Here is a 24,116-nt window from a genome sequence, read left to right on the forward strand (position 1 = left end):
CGCTATTTTGTAAATATTAGCGGAGAGTATATTTTTTTTTTATAACTCCTATATGTGACATTTCAGGATATTTTGGTCTATATCTAAGTATTTTCACTGTTTATTACTTTTATTCAGGCTCTAATATTGAGCCTTAATCAGTAAATCTATTGTGTGGACATTTATGCTATATCCCTGCTCTCTTTTTCCTAACCTGCATGACTGACATCTTTTTTCATGAGGGAATGTGTTTGATAACTATTTTGTATCTGTAACATTATGTATACATTGCTGAGTGCAGAAGCATGCAGTATTGTCATAAGTCTAACCGAGGAGATGTTTTTTCAGTCTGTGTGTGGACGCATGCGCATGTGAAAATGGTTCTTCTTTCTGCAAATTTCAACGCATGCATGTTTTATGCGACTTTGGATATAATATTATCTATCCTATAGCGACGTGTCGGTATTTGTATTTATATGACCCCCATATATGGTACTGGAGCTCCCCCATATAGTGCACAAGAGACCTTCCATACAGTGCACAAGAGACTCTCATGTAATATGAATTAGAATTATATTGTGTAATTATTGGAATAAAATTAGAAATATCCATATTTTTCTTATTAGAATGTTTTTTTAGGAGATCTTGACGGGGCAACTGGGTAACAGATTTTTTTGACCCTTCTAATAAATCTATATTATATCCCTTTTCTAAAAATTTTTTTGTTAAAAAATCAGCCTCATTGCCAAAATCTGAAGGATTAGAGCAATTCCGATAAACCCGCATATACTGGCTTTTCGGTACATTTAAAAGCCAGCTGGGTAAATGGCAACTATCAATTGGAATGAAGCCATTAGTATCCGTAGGTTTATTAAAGGTACAAGTATGTATTTCAGATTTGTCAATAAAAATTTTTAGATCCAAAAAATGAATACTCTGGGTACTAGTAGTAGCCGTAAATTTTAAAAAGAAATCATTTTTATTAATATCATCTAAAAATTGAATTAAGGAAGTAGAACCTCCTGCCCAAATAAAAATAACATCATCGATGAAGCGCCGCCATAGGACCAGGCTCTGGTGGATATTTCCCCCCGGGTAGATGGTAGCCTCTTCCCATTTACCTACATACAGATTGGCATAACTCGGGGCGAACCTGGTCCCCATGGCGGTGCCCCACCGCTGACTGTAATAACGCGTTTTGAATTTAAAATAATTATGTGTCAAAATAAATAACATACAATCAGTCAAAAATTCAATTTGATCACTTGGAATATCAGAAAATTTATCCAAAAAATATGAAGCAGACTCACATCCTTTTTCATGTTCAATAACCGTGTATAATGAAGTAATATCCAGGGTCCCCAGGATATAGTGATCCTGCCACTGGATTTCTTGAAGAAGGGTTAAAGCATGAGTGGTATCTTTTAGATGAGAAGGTAACAAGGGTACAATTTTTTGAAGATGAATATCTATATAACGGGAAAGATTGGCTGTGAGGCATTGAATGCCTGATATTATTGGACGTCCCGGTGGATTAGTTACATTTTTATGAATCTTTGGTAGATAATAGAAGATTGCCAACTTTGGAAATGGATTATTAATAAATTGAAATTCTCTATTATTCAAAAACCCTTTATTAAGTCCAATAGTAGTTAATGTTTTCAATTCCATACTGTACACATTAGTGGGATCTGTTTCTAAGACTCTATAGGTGCCTGTATCACTTAATAATCGTAAAGCTTCCTTATCATAATCATCTTGATTCAAGACCACAATCCCACCCCCTTTATCGGCGGGACGAATAACTAATTGTTTGTTATTTTGTAAAGATCTAATCACTTTCCTTTCCTTAAATGAAAGATTTTGTTTAAATTTTGCACATCTCTTATCACTAAGTTTCTTAATATCACCAATAACATTCTTCTGAAATGCTTCCATGGATTCAGAATATTCGTTTATTGGGTGAAAATGTGATTTTTTACACAATGACGTATGTACATATGGATCTAATGGAGGCTGGTTAGGGGACATGATAGTATCCTTTTTCATAAAATGTCTTTTCAATGACAATTTTCTCATAAATAATTTTATCCCTATAAGGCTGGTTTCACATTTGCGTTTTTTTTCGCGGTAATTTAGCGCTAAATAGCGCATGCGTTTTTTTTTCCTATACTTTGCATGGGATGCGCTTATGTGTGCATACACATGCGTTTGTACGCGTTTTACCGCGCATGCGTTTTTTTGCGGTATGCGCTCGGGCGCACAAAATGCAACTTGTTGCATTTTTTGTGCGTCCGATTTGCCTCAAAAAAACGCATGCGCGCGCAATGCGTTTTTTTACAGCAAGACACCCATTATAAGTCTATGGTGAGCATATGTGCGCATTGTCATGCTTATGTATGCGTTTTTTTGCATATGCGTTTTTTTTTACCATTAGTTTAGACAATGGAATTTAGGGGTTTGGGTAAAGTTAGGGTTAGTTAAGGGGGTTTAGGGTTAGGGTTAGGGTCAGGGTTAGGGTTAGGGTCAGGGTTAGGGTTAAGTATGGTTTGGTTAAGGGTTAGGGTCAGGGTTAGGGTTAGGGTTAGGGTTATGGTCAGGGTTAGGGTCAGGGTTAGGGTTAAGTATGGTTTGGTTAAGGGTTAGGTTCAGGGTTAGGGTCAGGGTTAGGGTTAAGTATGGTTTGGTTAAGGGTTAGGGTTAGGGTTAGGGTCAGGGTTAGGGTTAAGTATGGTTTGGTTAAGGGTTAGGTTCAGGGTTAGGGTCAGGGTTAGGGTTAAGTATGGTTTGGTTAAGGGTTAGGGTTAGGGTTAGGGTCAGGGTTAGGGTTAGGGTTAAGTATGGTTTGGTTAAGGGTTAGGGTTAGGGTTAGGGTTAGGGTCAGGGTTAGGGTCAGGGTTAGGGTTAGGGTTAGGGTCAGGGTTAGGGTTAGGGTTAAGTATGGTTTGGTTAAGGGTTAGGGTTAGGGTCAGGGTTAGGGTTAGGGTTAGGGTCAGGGTTAGGGTTAAGTATGGTTTGGTTAAGGGTTAGGTTCAGGGTTAGGGTCAGGGTTAGGGTTAAGTATGGTTTGGTTAAGGGTTAGGGTTAGGGTCAGGGTTAGGGTTAGGGTTAAGTATGGTTTGGTTAAGGGTTAGGGTTAGGGTTAGGGTCAGGGTTAGGGTTAGGGTTAGGGTTAGGGTCAGGGTTAGGGTTAGGGTCAGGGTTAGGGTTAGGGTCAGGGTTAGGGTTAAGTATGGTTTGGTTAAGTGTTAGGGTTAGGGTCAGGGTTAGGGTTAGGGTCAGGGTTAGGGTTAGGGTTAGGGTTAGGGTCAGGGTTAGGGTTAAGTATGGTTTGGTTAAGGGTTAGGGTTAGGGTCAGGGTTAGGGTTAAGTATGGTTTGGTTAAGGGTTAGGGTTAGGGTTAGGGTCAGGGTTAGGGTTAGGGTTAGGGTTAGGGTCAGGGTTAGGGTTAGTAAAGTCATGGTTTGGGTTAGTGTGAATGGCCACCTAATGTTGGAAAAAAACGCAAACGCGGTAAAAACGCACTAAAAACGCATACAAACGCTTAAAAACGCTGCGTTTTTTTCATGCATGCTCATAAAAATGCTTGAAAAAAACGCAGCAGTTGTATGCTTTTGTATGCGTTTTTCAATGCGTTTTTTTGCGGGAAAAACGCGCTGCAAAAAAAAGCAAGTGTGAAACAGGCCTAAAGGCCTCAAATTTGTCGAATTTCGCAGAGGGGGCATATTTCAAGCCTTTATTCAAAAGAGTTACTTCATCAGAATTCAAGACATGCCTACTCAGATTGAAAATATTCTGTTTATCAAAATCTTTCTGTATTATCTTATTTTTCTTTTGGGTGAGTTTCCCCCCCCTACAGCCCCGCCTACGTTTCGTTTTGTAACCAATTGAAAAAAAGGCTTAGTAGATTGTTTTTTCCGGACCATTGGTTGTCGTTTATTATTTCTTGCCACCTTCGTATTTTCCTCCATCCCATTGGAAATTTCTGATATTCCCACATTAAATCTATTATCCTCCAAATTGTTATCCAAAATATCAAATCTATTTGAAATAGTCAAAGGTGTAGATAATGTTGGGATTGGGGGATTTTCATTTCCCATACCTGAAATAGATTCAGTATGGTCAGAGGGTTTAGTTAGGCAAGTTGGTTCCTGAGAACTAGAAATAGGAATTTCTTCAATAAATGAAGTAGGATGTAAAGAAAATTGATCCTCAGAGATAAGAGAAAGAGAAAGGTCACTACCTATTTCATCTACCGTCTCAAAAGTTCTTTGGTCATGGGGTGAATTCCTATGTATACACTCCGGAATCGCATCCCTTCCAAATTTTTTTTCTTTTTTTTATTTATAATTTCCTGTTCTTTACTTGCAATTCTCCTAGATATATTAATGGATAATTTTATTATTTCAGGATGATTCTGATATGGATTAACATTCTCAAATAATGCAGCTATCTTTTCTTTACTTTCTATTAGTTGCTGTTTTCTTTTATCAATAATAAATTCAACTGCTTGTTTTGAGAATTTTTTGTAATATATAATAATATACAAAAAATTTTTAATCTTTCTTGTCAACAAGCTCCGAGTAACCAACATGATATTATATTTGTTAAAAATTCTTTAAGTAAATTAGAACAACTTTTAATTAAAGAAATGAGAGACCTCTGGGAGGTCACCACATTAGAGCGTTATTTAGCATATGATTGTATTCCGAGAGGCTTAACAGTGTATAAATCCCTATCTGGTGATATTGGAGACCCTAACACGCTTTCTCAATGGGATTCCATGTTTAAAAAATTCTCAAAACAAGCAGTTGAATTTATTATTGATAAAAGAAAACAGCAACTAATAGAAACTTGCCTAACTAAACCCTCTGACCATACTGAATCTATTTCAGGTATGGGAAATGAAAATCCCCCAATCCCAACATTATCTACACCTTTGACTATTTCAAATAGATTTGATATTTTGGATAACAATTTGGAGGATAATAGATTTAATGTGGGAATATCAGAAATTTCCAATGGGATGGAGGAAAATACGAAGGTGGCAAGAAATAATAAACGACAACCAATGGTCCGGAAAAAACAATCTACTAAGCCTTTTTTTTTTCAATTGGTTACAAAACGAAACGTAGGCGGGGCTGTAGGGGGGGGGGGAAACTCACCCAAAAGAAAAATAAGATAATACAGAAAGATTTTGATAAACAGAATATTTTCAATCTGAGTAGGCATGTCTTGAATTCTGATGAAGTAACTCTTTTGAATAAAGGCTTGAAATATGCCCCCTCTAACAGTGGGACAGCGCTATTAGGTCAACTTACCGATCTGGTATCTCAATGGCGCTTCACGAGTCATATTTTAAGATCTTAACCAGGTGGTATCTCACTCCTATTAGATTGGCCCATATAAATAAGGAACATTCCCCTCTTTGTTGGAGAAACTGTGGACAACAAGGAAACTTGTTTCACTTATTTTGGGGTTGTACAAAGATCAAAGACCTCTGGAAGAAAGTGTCACTCCATATAAATTCTTTTTCCCAAAACTTTGAAGTCACACCGCAAAGAGCTTTACTATCTCTGGATTTGGAACTTGTTGACCCTTCAGTTAAATTTATCATTATTCATATCTTTTTAGTGGTCAAAAACGCAATAGCGTACTGGTGGAAGAAAACAGATCCCCCTCTTTTCTCAGAAATTCTAGATAAGGTTCACCAGCATAGTTCCCTAGAAAAGAGGTTTGCTCTGATTAATGATGGTATGACTAGATACACTGTGAAATGGAAAGTGTGGAATGCTAAATTTTGTAATACTTAGCTATTATTTATATTGGTTTGAATTTACTAGCTTGTCTTCGTCTGCACGAACATTGCATGATGTCTTGTTATTCTATTTAATTAATTAGCTGTGTATTTGTAAGGTATTTTAACATGGACTTGAGTTCTCTAGTTTTTATTCCCTTTTCTTTCCTCTCCCTTCCCTTTCCCTTAGTGTTAATTCCCTTCCTCTCCCCTCCCTTTCAACCCTATATTATTACTAAAATTCAATAAAAATGTTTGAAAGAAATATGCCCCCTCTGCGAAATTCGACAAATTTGAGGCCTTTATAGGGATAAAATTATTTATGAGAAAATTGTCATTGAAAAGACATTTTATGAAAAAGGATACTATCATGTCCCCTAACCAGCCTCCATTAGATCCATATGTACATACGTCATTGTGTAAAAAATCACATTTTCACCCAATAAACGAATATTCTGAATCCATGGAAGCATTTCAGAAGAATGTTATTGGTGATATTAAGAAACTTAGTGATAAGAGATGTGCAAAATTTAAACAAAATCTTTCATTTAAGGAAAGGAAAGCGATTAGATCTTTACAAAATAACAAACAATTAGTTATTCGTCCCGCCGATAAAGGGGGTGGGATTGTGGTCTTGAATCAAGATGATTATGATAAGGAAGCTTTACGATTATTAAGTGATACAGGCACCTATAGAGTCTTAGAAACAGATCCCACTAATGTGTACAGTATGGAATTGAAAACATTAACTACTATTGGACTTAATAAAGGGTTTTTGAATAATAGAGAATTTCAATTTATTAATAATCCATTTCCAAAGTTGGCAATCTTCTATTATCTACCAAAGATTCATAAAAATTTAACTAATCCACCGGGACGTCCAATAATATCAGGCATTCAATGCCTCACAGCCAATCTTTCCCGTTATATAGATATTCATCTTCAAAAAATTGTACCCTTGTTACCTTCTCATCTAAAAGATACCACTCATGCTTTAACCCTTCTTCAAGAAATCCAGTGGCAGGATCACTATATCCTGGGGACCCTGGATATTACTTCAATATACACGGTTATTGAACATGAAAAAGGATGCGAGTCTGCTTCATATGTTTTGGATAAATTTTCTGATATTCCAAGTGATCAAATTGAATTTTTGACTGATTGTATGTTATTTATTTTGACACATAATTATTTTAAATTCAAAACGCGTTATTACAGTCAGCGGTGGGGCACCGCCATGGTGACCAGGTTCGCCACGAGTTATGCCAATCTGTATGTAGGTAAATGGGAAGAGGCTACCATCTACCCGGGGGGAAATATCCACCAGAGCCTGGTCCTATGGCGGCGCTTCATCGATGATGTTATTTTTATTTGGGCAGGAGGTTCTACTTCCTTAATTCAATTTTTAGATGATATTAATAAAAATGATTTCTTTTTAAAATTTACGGCTACTACTAGTACCCAGAGTATTCATTTTTTGGATCTAAAAATTTTTATTGACAAATCTGAAATACATACTTGTACCTTTAATAAACCTACGGATACTAATAGCTTCATTCCAATTGATAGTTGCCATTTACCCAGCTGGCTTTTAAATGTACCGAAAAGCCAGTATATGCGGGTTTATCGGAATTGCTCTAATCCTTCAGATTTTGGCAATGAGGCTGATTTTTTAACAAAAATTTTTTTAGAAAAGGGGTATAATATAGATTTATTAGAAGGGTCAAAAAAATCTGTTACCTAGTTGCCCCGTCAAGATCTCCTAAAAAAAATTCTAATAAGAAAAATATGGATATTTCTAATTTTATTCCAATAATTACACAATATAATTCTAATTCATATTTGTTGAAAAGTTAATAATAGTTAATAAACATTGGGATATATTGAAAGATGACAAAATACTGGGAGGCTTTTTACCAGAAACCCCACGCTTTATTTATAAAAAAAAGCACGTAATTTGGGAAATATTATTGCCCCGACGGTGCACAACTTACCAATCCAACAGCCTGGTACATTGTTTAATATGAAAGGTTTTTTTCCTTGTCATAAATGTAAGATGTGTACACATACTTGCACCGTCAGAAAACAGGCAATAATTAAAGATGGCCAAACATATATGATAAAAGATTTTATCACCTGTTCTTCTGAAGGGGTTATTTATTTAATTAAATGCCCCTGTGATAAATTATACGTAGGTCGCACGAAACGGCCATTAAAAACTCGTATAAGTGAACATATTAGAAATATAAAAAATAAGTTTACTGGCCATCCACTTTCTAAACATTTTTTAGATTACCATAGAGGTCAGATAAAATGTATGGAAATTACAGGATTTTTAATAGTACCACCACCTTGGAGAAATGGCAATTATATAGCCCTTATGTCTCGCATGGAGACAAAATGGATTTTTATATTGGATACCCTTATCCCAAAAGGTCTTAATAGCGATTTGGAACTACTTGGCTTTCTTTAATTAGATTGACCTTGAAGGGCTGCATAAAAGGACCCTATAATCAGAAAGGACTATCCCTGATGAAGGAAAGCGCTCTTTCCGAAACGCGTTGGATGCTTTTTGGTCCTTTCTGCAACCTGTATTCTGTCTAGCCAGCAGGCAAGCTCTGGTCTTGTGATCATCCGTGGCAAACCAAGTTTGACTCCTATTTCGTCTAATAGCAGACCTGCAGCTGCTAACTTGGATCATCGGAACTTTCTCTGCAACTGATCGGCGCAAGTGTAGCGCCAGTGTTTCATTTGGATCGCATTTGAACACGTGACACCAGCGTCACATTAGGTTCTGTTCCTCTCAATCCAGAGAGCGGAGACGCTGAAACTAATGGAGACAAACACTACACAGCTTGAACGCTGCTGAACATATGTTATCGGTGTTATTTCAGGTCCCGCTTCCTTTATTTCACAGAACGGAGCTGCCGCATCTAATGGAACTGCAAGTACAGATCTTATTTGCCACAGCTGCTCATTAATAGCTCGCTATTTCTACTGGGGATATTGAAGTTGGATGACGTCTAGCAACATTTTTTACTTCAAGTGGTGGTACTCACATATTTTTTGATCCTTTTTCATTTAGAGATATAGCGCTATATCCATTTATATTTATTGCTGATTATCCCATATGTTTAACACTGAGGTCTTGTTTTCTAAACGAGTATTTTAGCCCTATGTGTATGTCAAATAAATTGTTATAACTTCAGAATACATTCTTATCTTTTATTGAAGTGATTAATTGTTTTATTTGGACTTTTATTAGTTGAATCTCCAACAGCATGTTTGGAGATTATTTTTAATTTTAAGTATTTTGGTTTTTTATGGAACTATTTACTTCCTTAGTTTTATGTGTCTTTTGCTACTTAATAGTTCTTTATTTCAACTAATTCCTTATTAAGGTGAGGTTTTTTGTGTGCGCGAATTTATTATATTATTAACCCCATAGGGTCTATTGCAATTGTTAGTAATATGACTTTTTAATGTTTTTAACTGTGTTTTGGTCTGATTGACATTTAATAAAATGTATATTGTAACACTTTGTGGTGATCCCAGTATTTGGTCAGTAGCCTTCTCTCTTTTCTACTGTTTTATCGCCCTAAGAAATGCCCGTCCCAAATATGTTGCCAAACACGCACATGTCTGTATAAAGGGCAAAGTGCAACATGTTCGTGAGATGCTGAATTATATAAAGCAGATCTGTGCCAGAGGAAAACCAAACAAACTGATGGATGCTCGTGAAAAACTAAGTTTAAAGAGGAGTGCACCGTCCGTAACTATAAACACACCCGTGGCACAAGCTTCTTCATCTTCACCCATACATATTACCAATAATATACATATGTCATAGTCTAAAATTACTTGTCCGAGTGTAATCAACATTGTTAAAGGAATTCCACAAAACCTACATAACCCGACCCTTTGAAAAACGTGATTTCCTCTTTACAACATATGGACGATGATAATATTGATGACGACTTAGAAAATTTCCACATCCACGCCATAGCTGCAAAAAATGTTAAAAAAAGGCAGTGAATGTCTGGAAAATCATTTTCTCTAGGGCAAAGTTTACCTCTTACTAAAGTGGTACCGAATGAGGCATACACAGCTCTCAGGTTTACTCAGCGTGAGATGCTTGAAAGATGATGTATTCTGATTTGTCCATGTCCACTTTTTGAAAGCAAGCAGAAAAGAAGGATGATTAGGAAGGAAGACGTGTGATTTTGGTCAGTAAGGAGGTGATGTCAGGTACAGATAGGTAGATCTGCGTGTCATCGGCGTAGTGATGACATTGCAAACCGTGCCATTACATCATCTGGCCCAGGAGGAAGGTGTAGATGGAGAAGAGTAGGGGTCAAACAACAGAGCCATGGGGAACAATGAAAGACAGGTGTAGAGGTGAGGAGGTGGTGTGGTAGAGGGAGACATTGAATGTCCCCATACCAGTCTTGTTGTTTTTTTAAAGACTCTGCCGATAACCCCAAAAAGGACATTTGCAACACTGGCCATGGCCGCATCAGCAGGAGTAGTAAAACTACTATCCTTACCACCACCAGCATGATCAGGCACATGGCAGCAAAACAACAGACTTTATTGGTTAAACACCAGGCTCCATGAACAGTGTCTGCGGGTGATACCACTGCTTCTTCCACTGTTGTGCGTTCAAGCCAATCCCCTGTCCACAGAACATGTGAAGATGCCTCCTTCCTTGCACCTGCCGTTGACCACTTTCAAATAGCACCATCATCAGCTGACAAGGAGTTAAAGGGTACACCTAAAACCAAATGAGAATCAATTAGGTTGCAAAACCTTGCATGGAGAAACAACCATGAGCCAAAGGAGAGAAAGACCAAACAATAAATGGTATGCACACCTGAATAAATTTTAACTAGAAAAATCACAATAAATTTATTTGGAAAAGCAAGACACACAGATTATGTTAAAATAATTTAAAAACAGCAACATATACAATGTCAAATTACAACACCCCTGAACCAAAGTTCATATATAGCAAAATTACAATCCCCTCAGAGGGTACAACACCGGTACATGAGTGTGAAACCACATAAATAAAATCAAGCAATGATCATGAAATGGTCAGAACATGAAAAAACCACACACATGTATGAAGATATCTATAAATGACTGTTACAAGAGAAATTAACCCTGAAGTAATAAAGACCCATGGATGTCATACATAGCAGGGGTAAGTATCCCATATGTACTGCAGAAAAGAGGTAATAAAGATGTATGGACATTACCCAAAGGGAGTTAGAACAGGGTGAACAGCCATAGCTCGGATTATAGTTACCAAACCGGCTTAAAGAGTTATGGAGGCAAGCCTAAATGGGCTGAAAGTCCATGAAAAACAGGGAACAGGGGTGTGGGAGAAGCTCCACGCGTATCGCTGCCTATAGCGGTTTCGTCAGGGGAAGTATGCTTAGAGTTCCAACATCACGTATTTATATAGTGTACTTAATGCCTCAATCATTTACCGGTGTGTGTGAGACGCCCTCTTGTAACGGAGAGGGATCATCTCCAACACGCTAGCGTCCATGATGCCACCCTATCACGAGAATAGAAAACGAAAGTAACGGGCACGCATGCACGGTGTTACAGACCAGTCTATACCAGCAGCAATAGTTGCCGGATGTAATGTAACATTGACAGCGCATGCGCAGTAAGCTCAGTATTCACAGGGAGAAAATCATGTCGCAGAAGGAAGGTATGTCCAATTAAAGGCACTGCATAACGTTTGAGCCAGTAACAACAATTGCCGAAAACAGCATGAACCGCACGTGCGCAGCAAATTCGGGGTCACAAGGGGAGGGTGCAAATGCAAGTGTGGATGGAAAACATATGTGAACGCCCCCATGCAGTCCCTGGAGAGTGACTAGCAAGCAGCAAGAAAAAATGAATAATTAATGTGAAAAAATAATAATAAACATATATTTAAAAAAAAAATTAAGAAAAAAAAAATATATACCTAGAAAAAATGTATATACGGAGAAAATATATATAATTATATTCAATGAAAAAAATTCATGACACAAATATATACATATACTGTATAACTCCAATATAAGGGAAGGCAGAAAATCTCCCTGGTACAGACAGCATATTCAGAACGGAGCCGTCCAAAAACAGACATCAAGATCCATGGGTATTAAGATGTCACAAATTGGTTCTTCAAAGATAGAGTCACTAGATGACTGTAATTCAGTGTCAAATGAGGAATCTGTGCTATATGAAAAGGATGCATATATCCATAAATTCAGGAGAAGAGAGGGAGGCCAATCCGTAGAGATCAATCTCCATTAACATTTTTCTAATGAAACAATGAGATGATGGTTGACCAAATCCTAATAACCTGAAAAAAAAAAGGAAAAGAAAATTAAAAAAAAGGACAAAGAACCAAAAAATGAATAAAATAAAATTCAAAGGATGAACCCAAAAAGCCCGTAAACAGAAGTTCCTCATTTTACCCTGTCGGGGAAAAAGACTGTAATTCAAAAATCCATCTGGATTCTGCCCAAAGCAAATGTCTGCGATTATTGCCCCCCCTACCCTTCTGAATGATCTTCTGTAACCCCACGACCTTAATTCCTGATGCATTGCCCCTATGTGCCGACAAAAAGTGTGCGGCCACCGGAGTAAGAGCCCTTCCTTTCTTTAAATCCGCTGCAGCCAAATGAATGGTGAATACATGCTTCTGGGCTCTTTTCCTCAACTCTTGTGAAGTCTGCCCCACATACACTTTATTGCAGGGGCAAATAAGTACATAGACAACATCCCTGCTCTTGCATTTAATGTAAGAACCCAAAGGATATCTCTTTAAATTAAGAGGGTTGAGAAAAGCGTCACGTGTCGGAATCATGAATGGACATACACTACAGTCTCTGCACAGGAAGGATCCCTTTAAAGTAATCCCCTATTCAATTTGCAGGTTGGTTGAAGAAAGTGACTTTTGGTCAGAAGGTCCCGTAAATTTGGTGCCCTCCGAGCTGTTAGAAGGGACCGTGCACTTGTGACCAAAGAAGTCTGGGCACCCATGGTGAGAATAGGCCAATGCCTGGATAAAACATTCTTTACCTGATGCCAGCTACTGTTGTAATCGGTAATGAAGTGGACAAGATCAGCTGTGGCAAAGAATGCTTAATACCACATGTACAACCCTCAGGGGTTAAATGTCAGTAGCTTGGAGGATTCCCATTCAAAATAAAACATAACCTTTAATAATTCATTAAAACCTGAGACATCACATAAACAACACATAAACAGACATAATAGTGCTCATGCGTATCAGTGCTCATTTAAAAAATCGTTCGGTCTCACCATTACTCATGGACATAGACGCCCTGGCGTATTTTTCAGAGGTCCCCAGCCGGGTATTCGGGTCCATATAGCAGCACAAGACAGTGTGTGGAAAAGGAGGTTAAAGGGTTACAGGTATGCAGTTTTCCCTATCCTCCCTGTCATGCCCAGGTATTACTCCTGCCCTTACAAGGACAGGACCCAAATGGACCCTATAGTGTCACCCCCAGTCGTCAGAAGGGGTATTTGCTCCCTACGCGTTTCCTCCCCAATAACGGGGATCCATCAGGGGAGTTATACAAATAAATATAAGGGGGTTTAAATATATTTGTCCATAAAGAAAAAGAGAAGGCCCCGCAATGGCTGGGTGCCTCAACTAGCAGATTGACTGTCCATATCACTGCCAAAAAGTAAGTCCCATAGATAGATGTGTGGTTTCCTTAAATAGACCATCCTACACACAAGTCCCACCCCGGTGTTTAGCCTCACCTAAGGTACTCAGATCAATGGCCAGTAGGGAAAGTATATGCAAGAAGCCCATTCATTGGTATAATAATGAGAGGTCAGTGAACCCGCCCCTATGTTCTCTTATATTTACTATGAATCTGCCCAAGCTCAAAAATTGACCAACACGGCAATCACCTTTCAATTCAAAACATAAATTATCATGCCTCGATACATTTCTCAGAATAGGGCACCATTGTATAAGGCCAAAGTTATAAATTAATCCTGATATACAGATATAATGTCCCTCACAATGGGGTATTTGTGTCAGATTAATCCCCTGGGGCATAGACGCCACTTGCATCGCAGTAAATTCACACAGTAAGATTTCCAGGGTGAGGGAGATCGCGGATACCGCGATATATCATCTCTATGAAGTAAGCGCCGCTACAGTCGCGGTAAACCCGCTAAGTAAGGTCACTCAGCAGTGGTCACACCAAGCTCACATGGTGAGGACTCCAAACGGAGGACAATCGCTGATACCGCGAAGTGTCACCCTTCGGAGGTGAACGCCACTACAAGTTCACACAGTTCACACTACAAGTTCACACAGTGAGATCTCTAGCTGGAGGGTGATTGCAAAATACCGCAATATCTCATCTCCGGGTAAATTAGGCATCTCCGTTGTGACCGCCCCGTGGGGCAGACCAAGCATAATTAGGACACCACAGTAGTGCCGCGATTGAAAAGATATATAGCTTACAATTAGGTCATATGCCTTTTTTTTTTTTTTCTCTTTTTTCTTTTCCTTTCCCTAATCATAAACACAGAATATACATAAGGGATGATATACATTCCATCTAAGGTCTCATTATAGATAAAGAGAATCCTGTTTTGTGGCTGGTCCCAAGGGTAAGGGTACCGGAAAAAATTCTTGAGGTCTAGTGGCTATTTCATATTATATTCTTATTAGATTAACGTCAGTGAAGGTACACATAGCTGAAAGAAGGTACTCTCAAAATAGGCTGGTTAGCTATAACAAATAATCGAGTTTGAATATCGGAGGGTAAAGGGAGAGGGGGGAGGGAGGAGGGGGGGATTATAGAAAACAACCAAAATTGAGCTGCTCATTTAGTCCCCGAGGATGGCATGTGTCCAGAGAGAAGATCCACCTCGCTTCTCTCTGCAGTAGGATCCTATCAAAGTCTCCCCCTCGGGGAGGTACTTTTAATTTGTCGATACCCATAAAATGGATTACTAACGTATTTCCCCCATGTAGTCCATTGACGTGTCTCGATATTGGGGTATCCCTCCCATTACGGATATCTCCCAGATGCTCCCCAACCCGTCTCCTGAATTCTCTGATTGTTTTGCCAAAGTAGGTCATCCAATCGGTAATGAAGTGGAGCCAGGATTTCTGATCACGGGTACGCGGAGGTAGAAGAGAAGCCTGATTGTGTTGTCGGGCGCGCTGAAATGCAGTAGAGATTACCCTCCTTGGATACCCAAGCTGTTTAAGCCGTCCCGTTAGATCCTGAGCTTGGGAGAAAAAGTCTTTGTCACGTGTACAATTCCTTCTGACCCTGAGGAATTGACCAATGGGCACACCCACCTTAGTGTGTTGCTGATGGAAGCTGCTGTATTCCAACAAAGAATTAGTGGCTGTTGGCTTGCGATAGAGGTTTGAAGCCAGGCGTGAGTTATCCACAAAAATGGTTGAGTCCAAAAAAGTGGTGGAACTGGGGGAAATGAAATGGGTAAGAAAGATATGAGTTAAGATTTAAACTGTTCAAAAACTGAACACATTCAATTTCAGTGCCCATCCAAATAAAGAAAATATTGTCTATATAATGATGCCAATGACAGACCTGTTTTTGGAAGATCTCAGATGTATAGACGACATTTTCCTCCCACCAGCCAAGAAAAACATTTGCGCACGCCGGCGCACACTGATCCCCCATCGCCACTCCGAAGATTTGTCGATAGAACAATCAATCAAAGAGAAAGAAGTTATGATGGAGGATAAACTTCAAAAGACCAAGAAAAAACGCGTTGTATCCATGGTCGACACACTCACGCTTATTAAGAAAAAATGCAACAGCTTCAATTCTATCCTCATATCTGATGTTTGAGTACAGCGACTCCACGTCACGTGACAAGTAGAAACTCTGCTGGTAAGACAATCTCCTGACACACCTCAATAAAGTGGGCTGAATCCCTTATAAATGAAGGCAAACATGTAGCCAAGGGCTGTATAAAAAAGTCCACCTACAGTCATGGCCAAAAGTATTGACACCCCTGCAATTCTGTCAGATAATACTCAGTTTCTTACTGAAAATGATTGCAAACACAAATTCTTTGGTATTATTATCTTCATTTAATTTGTCTTAAATGAAAAAACACAAAAAGAATTGTCCTAAAGCCAAATTGGATATAATTCCACACCAAACATAACAAAGAGGGTGGACAAAAGTATTGGCACTGTGCGAAAAATCATGTGATGCTTCTCTAATTTGTGTAATTAACAGCACCTGTAACTTACCTGTGGCACCTAACAGGTGTTGGCAATAACTAAATCACACTTGCAGCCAGTTGACATGGATTAAAGTTGACTCAACCTCTGTCCTGTGTCCTTGTGTGTACCACATTGAGCATGGAGAAAAGAAAGAAGACCAAAGAACTGTCTGAGGACTTGAGAAACCAAATTGTGAGGAAGCATGAGCAATCTCAAGGCTACAAGTCCATCTCCAAAGACCTGAATGTTCCTGTGTCTACCGTGCGCAGTGTCATCAAGAAGTTTAAAGCCCATGGCACTGTGGTTAACCTCCCTAGATGTGGCCGGAAAAGAAAAATTGACAAGAGATTTCAACGCAAGATTGTGCGGATGTTGGATAAAGAACCTCCACTAACAAGTTCAAGCTGCCCTGCAGTCCGAGGGTACAACGGTGTCAACCCGTACTATCCATCGGCATCTGAATGAAAAGGGACTGTATGGTAGGAGACCCAGGAAGACTCCACTTCTTACCCCAAGACATAAAAAAGCCAGGCTGGAGTTTGCCAAAACTTACCTGAAAAAGCCTAAAACGTTTTGGAAGAATGTTCTTTGGTCAGATGAGACAAAAGTAGAGCTTTTAGGGCAAAAGCATCAACATAGAGTTTACAGGAGAAAAAAGAGGCATTCAAAGAAAAGTACACGGTCCCTACAGTCAAACATGGCGGAGGTTCCCTGATGTTTTGGGGTTGCTTTGCTGCCTCTGGCACTGGACTGCTTGACCGTGTGCATGGCATTATGAAGTCAGAAGACTACCAACAAATTTTGCAGCATAATTTAGGGCCCAGTGTGAGAAAGCTGGGTCTACCTCAGAGGTCATGGGTCTTCCAGCAGGACAATAACCCAAAACACACTTCAAAAAGCACTAGAAAATGGTTTGAGAGAAAGCACTGGAGACTTCTAAGGTGGCCAGCAATGAGTCCAGACCTGAATCCCATAGAACACCTGTGGAGAGATCTAAAAATGGCAGTTTGGAGAAGGCACCCTTCAAATATCAGGGACCTGGAGTAGTTTGCCAAAGAAGAATGGTCTAAAATTCCAGCAGAGCATTGTAAGAAACTCATTGATGGTTACCGGAAGCGGTTGGTCGCAGTTATTTTGGCTAAAGGTTGTGCAACCAAGTATTAGGCTGAGGGTGCCAATACTTTTGTCCGGCCCATTTTTGGAGTTTTGTGTGAAATGATCAATGTTTTGCTTTTTGCTTCATTCTCTTTTGTGTTTTTCCATTTAAGACAAATTAAATGAAGATAATAATACCAAAGAATTTGTGTTTGCAATCATTTTCAGGAAGAAACGGAATATTATCTGACAGAATTGCAGGGGTGTCAATACTTTTGGCCATGACTGTAAGTACAGGCTTTCTCGCACAAACTTTCAAAACTTGAAATGATAACGGCATCCTTGTGCACCTTTGGGAACATGTAGAAGGTGGAAGTAACCAGATGTTCCACCCACATGTACTTTTGCTTGTCAGGAGTGATAATGCCAAGATGGACAGCTCTATCCAACAACGTATGAAATTTCCCTAAAAAAAACAGAGGTAGGGTCAGAGGGCAATCTCTGATAGAAATGGGAATTATTGAGCTGTCTGTTGGCCTCCTTTAAGTACATGTGGGTGGGACAAAGGACCACATTACCCTCCTTGTCGGCCTCTTTGATCAGAACAGTATTGTTATTTTTAAGAGCGAGAAGAGCCTGTTTTTCTGCCATAGAGAGATTAGGGGAAGGACTCACCAGTGGAACCATGGAAAGAATATCACATTTCACCAATTCAAAGAACATTTTGATAGCCGGTACAAGTGGAAATGACGGAGTTCTGGTAGTTTTATTCCTGTATGGAAAGTTCTTCCTGACGGAAGTAGACTGATTCTCCTCCAAGAGCCCTAATAGATCCTGAAACGTCTGACGATCATCCTCTGGTAAGGCATGCACAATATCCGGCTTATTGTAAATCACTTTGAACGTTAAGTTCCTACAAAATAAATATAAGTCCTCGATAAGATTAAATTTATTAACGTGTTGAAGAGGTGTAAAAGTAAGACCCTTCTTAAGGACAGAGCTCTCAGGGGAGGATAAAACATGGTCGGATAAATTAATGATCTGTAGGGAATTAGGTAATACCTCAAAATTCTCTTGGGAAGTAGTTGGACTACTCTCATCAATCACTTGCGAATGGTCTTGTAGCCATGTTGGAAAGGAGAGAACCGGCTTCTGTATTTTGTTTGCCTTTTTTTGTTCTTTCGTCCTCTGCCACGTCTGGTCCTGTGTCTAGTTCGTTTCCAGTGCAAAATAAAAAATCACTGGAATTAGCTTCTGACACAGGAGGGATACTCCTGACTGCAGGCCTATTAGTCCTAGCAGGCCCAGTAATCCGGGGATTAGCCCTATGTTTCCATTTGAAAACACTCTGGTGGTCAAAATCAGAAAGGTCCCTCTGGAATTTCTTCCGTTTTCTGAGGGTAATCTCTGTTTCATATTTGTACAAACTGTCCTTGAGTTTGGCCTTGAAGCCAGTAACCTGTGACTCAATAAACTTATTCAGTTTGGACTCCAAATCTTTAATATGAGTTTTGGTCGATGCGAACAGTTCCTTATCATGTTCTAAAAGCATATTAATTAAAATATTGGAACAACGCATTAACCCCTGTTCCCATGTTTACCAGAAGGAAACTGAGGATTTCCATGCTGTAAAGATAGAAATTCGTAAATCTCGAGGGACATAGAATCATAGAATCGTAGAGTTGGAAGGGATCTCCTGGGCCATCTGGTCCAACCCCCTGCTCAAAGCAGGATTCGCTAAATCATCCCAGTCAGATGTCTGTCCAGCCTCTGTTTGAAGACTTCCATTGAAGGAGAACTCACCACTTCTAGTGGCAGCCTGTTCCACTCATTGATCACTCTAACTGTCAAAAAGTTTTTTCTAATATCTAATCTGTGTCTCCACCCATTCAGTTTCATCCCATTGCTTCTAGTCTTTCCTTGTGCAAATGAGAATAAAGATGATCCTTCTACAATGTGACAGCCCTTTAGATATTTGTAGACAGCTATTAAGCCTCCTCTCAGTCTTCTCTTTTGCAAACTAAACTGTTGTGAGTTCATTTTCCCCTCCGTCACTGAGGCCTGGTGAACTCCCTATTCTAGTGAAGGAAGGTAGTGAGCCTGATTATCAGGCACCTGGGACTAATGAAGACGATTGGCTGAGTGGAGTCACTGACTGGATTTAAGGCAGCCTACGCCCTTTCTGCCCTGCGGGTGATTTCTCTGTGGACTCTTGGACACCAGTCTGATTCCTGCTCTCCTAAAGCGAAGTTTTCTGTTTTACCTTTTTGCATCTAAGATTTGTTTTTGTTTTTCTTGCTTTTTGGATTCTGCCACTCCCTGCTGGAGTGTGCAGTGTTCTGTGAGCTCTGTTTTCTGAAAGTACCTGAGTGCTGATTTAGTTTTTGAAGCTTAGTTGCTTCAGGGCCATTTTTATATCAGCTTGTTGGCTTTTGTCTCTGATAGGGTTTTGGCAGATTGCAGACAGCAGCCTTCCTATCCGTTCCTATCTAGGTAGTTTTTGGGCCCCGTCTTTGCTCAGCCTGTCTTTCTGTCTGTGCAAGTGTTTTCATCTTGCTTCACCGTCATTATATGTGGGGGGCTGCCTATTGCTTTGGGGTCTGCTCTGGGGCAGTTAGATTTCCCCTTTCCTTCTTTAGGCCTATGTATCTCTCCGGCTGTGATTGAGGGGTCTAGGTCATCGTAGGAACCCCCCACGGCTACTGCTAGTTGTGTTGATAGGTTCAGGGGTCTGCAATCTGATAGTTGCCAACTTCTCTAGTTTTCAGGACTTAGCTAGCATTTCTGTTTTTGCCTCCTACGGTGACTCAATCATAACAGAATCACCCGCCCAAACCGCAGATCCTGGGGTACTCAATAGCAGGAAAGAATTGTGTTTAAAAAAAAAAAAGAGTGTGTATATTCTTTCCTCTATATCTCTGAGGCTGTAGGGGGAATTTTTTTTTTCTCTCAATGGAGATAAAGCAAGTGTTTGATCGTGTGGAGCAGCTCGCTGCTGAAGTGCGAGGAATTTCCGCCTATCTTGCTCGTTCACATGCTGTTGAACCAAAGATCCCCACACCTGATGTATTTTTTGGGGATCGATCTAAATTTTTGAGCTTCAAAAATAATTGTAAATTATTTTTTGCTTTGAAGCCTAACTCGTCAGGGAGCCCCGCGCAGCAGGTTAAAATTGTCATCTCTTTGCTGTGCGGCGATCCCCAGGATTGGGCGTTTTCTTTGAAACCAGATGACCCTATTCTGACTAATGTGAACGCATTTTTTCAAGCCTTGGGGTTGCTGTACGACGAACCTAATGCTATTGATCAGGCTGAAAAGACCCTGTTAGCATTGAACCAGGGTCGAGAATCTGCAGAGTTGTACTGTCAAAAGTTCCGAAAGTGGGCGGTCCTTACTACCTGGAATGATAGTGCCTTGGCTGCTCTCTTTCGGAAGGGTTTGTCAGAAGCCGTAAAAGATACTATGGTGGGATTTCCTGTTCCCTCTGGTCTGGACGATTCTATGTCTTTAGCCATTCAGGTTTAATCGGCGTTTACGTGAACGCAGGATTACACGAGAGGTGTTGCCACCGGTTGAACAGACGTCTGAACCTATGCAATGTGATAGAGTTTTGTCTAAGGCGCAACGTGAGGAATTCAGAAGGCGTAATAAGCTGTGTTTTTTCTGTGGAGATGCCTCACATGTTATTTCTGTTTGTCCTAAACGTGAGAAACGCTTTGCACACACGTTTTCTGTTGGTGGGGTTCAGCCTAAGTTTCTTTTGGCGATTACTCTGATCTGTTCCCTGTCCACATTTTCCGCCAAGGCTTTTGTGGATTCGGGAGCAGTGCTAAACCTAATGGACTTGGATTTTGCTAAACGTTGTGGATTTCCATTGACACCTCTGCAGACGCCTATCCCTTTGAGGGGGATTGATGCTACCCCTCTGGCTAAAAATAAACCTCAGTTTTGGACCCAGTTGGTCATGCGGGTCGCCCCAGACCACCAAGAAAATTGCAGATTTTTGGTGTTGCATGGTCTGCATGATGCCGTTGTTCTGGGGTTTCCCTGGTTGCAGATTCATAATCCAATTTTGGATTGGAAGTCTGTGTCTGTGGTGAGTTGGGGTTGCCGGTGTACCTTTAGTGAGGCTCCGGTTTTTTCCACCTCTCCTCAGTCGCATGAGGTTCCTGACTATTTGGCGGACTACTATGATGTATTTAGTGAGAATGAGTCTGCGTCCTTGCCTCCTCATAGGAGTTATGACTGTGCAATTGAACTAAACCCGGGGTGTAAATTTCCTAAGGGTCGGCTCTTCAATTTATCTGTACCCGAGCACGAGGCTATGCGGTCCTATATTAAGGAGGCGTTGGAGAAGGGTCATATTAGACCATCCTCTTCACCCTTAGGTGCCGGTTTTTTTTTTGTGGCCAACAATGATGGTTCTTTAAGGCCTTGTATTGATTATCGTGCCCTCAATAAAATTACTATTAAATATCAGTATCCGTTACCCCTGATTTCGGATCTATTCTCTAGAGTCAGAGGTGCTTGCTGGTTTACCAAGCTTGACCTCAGGGTGGCGTGTAATCTTATCCACATTAAGCAGGGGGATGAATGGAAGATGGCGTTTAATACTCCGGAGGGACATTTTGAGTACCTGGTGATGCCTTTTGAGCTCACTAATGCCCCTTCTGTCTTCCAGTGCTTCATGAACGATATTTTCCGAGACTTTGTCGATAAATTTTTGATTATCTATCTGGATGATATTTTGATCTTCTCCAAGGATTGGGATTCTCATGTGGAACATATTCGGACTGTGTTCCGGATCTTGAGAGAGAATTCTCTGTATGTCAAAGGATCAAAATGCCTTTTTGGAGTACAGAGAATTTCTTTTTTGGGATTTATTTTGTCTCCGTCAACTATTGAAATGGACCCGGCCAAGGTACAGGCCATTTATGATTGGGTTCAGCCCACTTCTTTGAAGGCCCTCCAGAAGTTTTTGGGTTTTGCTAATTTTTATCGGAAATTTATAGCAAAATTTTCTAGTATTGCCAAACCATTGACTGACCTGACCAGGAAGGGTGCGGATGTGTTGAATTGGTCTCCGGAGGCGGATGCTTCCTTTCAGGAGCTGAAGCGTAGATTTACCTCCGCCCCGGTTCTGCGGCAACCTGATGTCTCACTCCCGTTCCAGGTAGAGGTGGATGCTTCTGAGATTGGTGCAGGAGCGGTGTTGTCCCAAAAGGATCCGGTAACATCTAAAATGAATCCCTGTGCTTTCTTTTCCCATAAGTTCTCTTCATCTGAACGTAACTATGATGTGGGGAATCGGGAACTGTTGGCCATGAAATGGGCATTTGAGGAGTGGAGACATTGGTTGGAGGGAGCCAAACATCAAGTTGTGGTCCTCACTGACCACAAAAATTTGATTTACCTAGAGTCGGCTAAACGCTTGAACCCTAGACAGGCTAGGTTGGCCTTGTTTTTTACACGTTTTGATTTTGTGGTCTCTTTCCTTCCTGGAACTAAGAATGTCAAGGCAGACGCCCTCTCTAGGAGTTTCTTTACTGATTCTCCTGTGGTGACCAAGCCTGCCACCATCTTAGGCGAAGGGGTAGTTCTTTCTGCCATCTCGCCCGTTTTGAGACTTGCTCTGCAAGAGTTCCAGGAGGACAAACCTGAGCGTTGCCCCAGTGGAAAGTTGTATGTTCCTGACCAGTGGAAGAAGAGAGTGATGTCTGAAGTTCATTGCTCTGCATTGGCTGGTCATCCAGGTATTTTTGGTACTAGAGATCTGGTGAGTCGCACTTTTTGGTGGCCCACCGTGTCTCATGATGCCAGGAATTTTGTGCAGTCCTGTGGGACTTGCTCCCGGTCTAAATCTTGTTCTCGCTCTAGTGGGTTGTTGATGCCTTTGCCGGTCCCCAGGAGGCCATGGACCCATATTTCAATGGATTTCATCTCTGATATGCCGGTCTCTCAAAGAATGACTGTTATTTGGGTGATTTGTGATAGGTTCTCTAAGATGGTTCATCTTGTACCACTCCCTAAGTTGCCATCTTCCTCTGAGTTGGTGCCTCTGTTTTTGCAACAGGTGGTTCGCTTGCACGGGATTCCTGAGAACATTGTATCTGACAGAGGAGGACAATTTGTGTCTAAATTTTGGAGGACGTTCTGTTCTAAGTTGGGAATTCAGTTGTCCTTCTCCTCTGCTTTTCACCCTCAGACCAATGAGCAGACAGAGAGAACAAACCAGACCTTGGAGTCGTATTTGAGATGTTTTATTTCCGCTGATCAGGATGATTGGGTTTCATTTTTGCCCTTGGCCGAATTTGCTTTAAATAATAGAGCTAGTTCTGCGACTTTGATGTCACCTTTTTTTTGTAACTTTGGTTTTCACCCTCGATTTTCTTCAGGGCAGGTGGAGCCTTCTGCCTGCCCAGGTGTTGACACTGTGGTGGAGAGAATGCACCAGATCTGGGACCAAGTGGTGGATAAGTTATCTCTCTCCCAGGAAAAGGCCCAGCGGTTTTCCAATCGACATAGGACCATTGGTCCCCAGTTTAAGATTGGTGATATGGTGTGGTTATCATCAAAAAATATTGCTATGAAGGTGGCTTCTCCTAAGTTTAAGCCTAGATTTATTGGACCTTACAAGATTTTGGAGATTATTAATCCGGTCTCTTTTCGTTTGGCTCTTCCTGTCACATTTAAGATCCATAATGTGTTCCATAAGTCCTTGTTGAAGAGGTTTGTTGAGCCAGTTGTGCCTGAGGTGGCACCTCCGGACCCTGTATTGGTTGAAGGTAACTTGGAATATGAGGTAGAGAAAATTCTGGATTCCCGTCTGGCTAGACGGAGACTCCAGTATTTGGTTAAGTGGAAGGGTTATGGTCAGGAGGATAATTCCTGGGTCTCTGCCTCTGATATTCATGCCAAAAGATTGGTGCGTGCCTTTCATCGGGCTCACCGTGATCGCCCTGGTAGCGTTGT

Source organism: Dendrobates tinctorius, unplaced genomic scaffold (assembly GCF_039654945.1).
Source record: "Dendrobates tinctorius isolate UK_male_01 unplaced genomic scaffold, ASM3965494v1 ptg000177l, whole genome shotgun sequence".
NCBI lineage: Eukaryota > Metazoa > Chordata > Amphibia > Anura > Dendrobatidae > Dendrobates > Dendrobates tinctorius.